This window comes from Porites lutea, chromosome 2 (assembly GCF_958299795.1).
Source record: "Porites lutea chromosome 2, jaPorLute2.1, whole genome shotgun sequence".
Taxonomy (NCBI): domain Eukaryota; kingdom Metazoa; phylum Cnidaria; class Anthozoa; order Scleractinia; family Poritidae; genus Porites; species Porites lutea.
The window spans coordinates 44,265,930-44,268,411 of NC_133202.1; the positions used below are offsets into that span (position 1 = coordinate 44,265,930).

Below are 2,482 nucleotides of genomic sequence, written 5' to 3' on the forward strand. Positions count from 1 at the left end.
CCACGGGGTATTGGTTGTTGAGAGCTTTGAGCTTTCGTCATTCACTGGGAGCTGCCAGTATCCACTGCAAGCATCAAGGGACATGAAACTCTTTGCACCCGATAATCGGTTGGCATCTTCCTCTACGGTAACCATTGGATAGTGGGGTCTCCTAAGAGCTTTGTTTAGGTCCCTTGGGTCAATACAAATTCGAACATCATTCTTCGAGAGTGGAGTGTTTTTTTCTTTCACTTTTCGTTGGTCAATCACTAGCATAGATGAAACCCACGGAGTGTGCTCCTCTTCTTTAACAATAATCCCATCTTCTTCCATCTCTGTGAGCTTCCCTCGTGCTGGTTCAAGAAGTGCAATTGGAATTTTTCTGGGAGGATGGACTACTGGAAGAACTGACGGATCAACTTCCAAATGTACTTTGTTAGGTAGCTTGCAGGTTTATCACTAAAACAATCTTTATAATCCTGCAACACAGGATCGGTTAGGAAGAAACTTGGCATTTTTTGCTCTGGTTGTTTTGACTCTGGAGTAGTTATCAGTTCAAGGTTCATAAACTCAAGGACTTCTAAGTCTAAACAAGCATCACAACCCAGCAATGGTGTAAAATTTCCATCAACAACAAGATACAACAGGTTAAGTTCAAGACTCCCATATCGAGTTGGAAGCCTCACAGAACCCTTTGGATGGATGGGTTTAGGCGCAAGCCACCCCTTCAAAGGTTGCTGAAGTTTCTGAAGAGGTTTGTTTGTGATTTCCTTGTACAGCTCATAGGGAATGACAGTAGCTTCTGCACCAGTATCTGCTTTGATCTGTACATCTTTGCCAGCAATTTTGACAGTAATCAAGCTCCTAGATTTCTTTCGAGTGCCGGAGAAACTATCCAGCTCAACTGATCCAAAATATGTGTGCACATCGTGATTCATTGGAGGCTCATGTTCCACAGCTGCAGGTTGTGAACCTTCAGCACTTAATTCTTTGCACACTTGTGCAAAGTGACCTTCCTTCTTACACTTGTTGCATTTCTTTCCAAGAGCTGGGCAGCGAGGTGGCTGAGTAAATGGGTGCCTGTAACCACAAAATTTACAGTTACGAGCGGATGTCTTTTCTTGAACCTTTACCTTCCTGAGAGGGTGAAGTGAACGTCCGCAACCCGCAACTGTTGGTGTATTAAACTTGTGTTTCTGTAGTTCGGCTGCCTCTAATGTACGGCAATAATCATGAGCAGTTTGCAGCGTTAAATCTGGTTTCTTCAGCAGTTCACCTCGCAATTCGTCTGACAAAACTCCTCCAACAATACGATCACGAATGAGTGAATCTCGAAGGTCGCCAAATTCGCAAGCTTACGGCAGTCTTTTCAGTTCACTGAAGAAATTGTCAATCCTCTCACCTTCCTTCCGATTTCGCTGATTAAACACCAGTCGCTCATACGTTACATTTCTAGCACCCTGGCACAATTCGTCGAATTGGCGACAGACATCTTGATAGCGATCTTTGTCTTCTTCATCGGTAAACACAAAGTGACTGTACCCTTCGATAGCTTCTGGTCCAGCACAATTTAACAACATATTCACCTTCAGTTTGTCCGCTTTATCATCTTTACCTTTCGCAATAAGGTAGATCTCAAATTGCATGAAAAATTTCCTCCAATTCTCCGCAGCATTCGCGTCTAGGAGGAATTGACCGGGCATTCGAGAATCTCGCTCGGCCAGTATACAAGATACAAAAATACAACTCAACAGGAAACTTGTTTGGCCCATCAACTCGTCCAATAATTTGTCACAGTTCGGCAGGGCAGATAACCACTGTTATCCCACTTCTGACACCATGTTATAAGATCATTCAAGGAGGCTAAATTCAACAACTAGTGAAGACTACTCTAACATGTTCGTGTGCCTAGCAAGTCAAAAACACAACGCACGCGGTTCCCCGTTTTCGGGGTGCGCATGTAAGTCAGTCAGGGGCCCCTAGGGGGATCCCCTCAGGTTTCAATGTTACAACACCCATGATCAGGATCAGTAATGAGAATAAAACTTAAAAGCAAATGGAAGTTGGCAGCCAAAAGACAGGGTATTGCTAAATTGCCCGATATTTTGGTTTGATAATACTATCCTTCGTCTGGGGCTGCAAAAAGCAATAATAAATTGTTGTAAATAAGCGGCTGAAAAAAGAAAAAATACGAACAGTCGATATTTCGCAAGAATAACGTACGAATAAAAAGTACGAATAACAAGAATCTGAGTGTCGAGAATTTATTTGCTGGACTAAAAACGGACAGTATGTTGCCAAGTATCCGGACACTTCAGTTTAAGATTGCAATAACTTCCCTTTGTTAATCGCAAGAGCTCTGAAATTTGGCCCAGAGAAAATCTATTTAGTCCTTAATATGACGAAAGACAGTTTAACACTTCCTCGTCTAGGAACGTTTTCACTGATTAAAGGAAGGCGTCCGTGGACATGCCGAAGCCGCGGTTTGCTAGCTCAATTACCC

At 43.0% G+C, this 2,482-nt stretch overlaps 1 pseudogene; it reads right to left on the reverse strand.

Moving 5' to 3' along the window:
• Positions 1-374: 374 nt before the first annotated feature.
• LOC140926271 (uncharacterized) lies at positions 375-1,751 on the reverse strand (annotated as a pseudogene).
• Between the last annotated feature and the right edge of the window lie 731 nt (positions 1,752-2,482).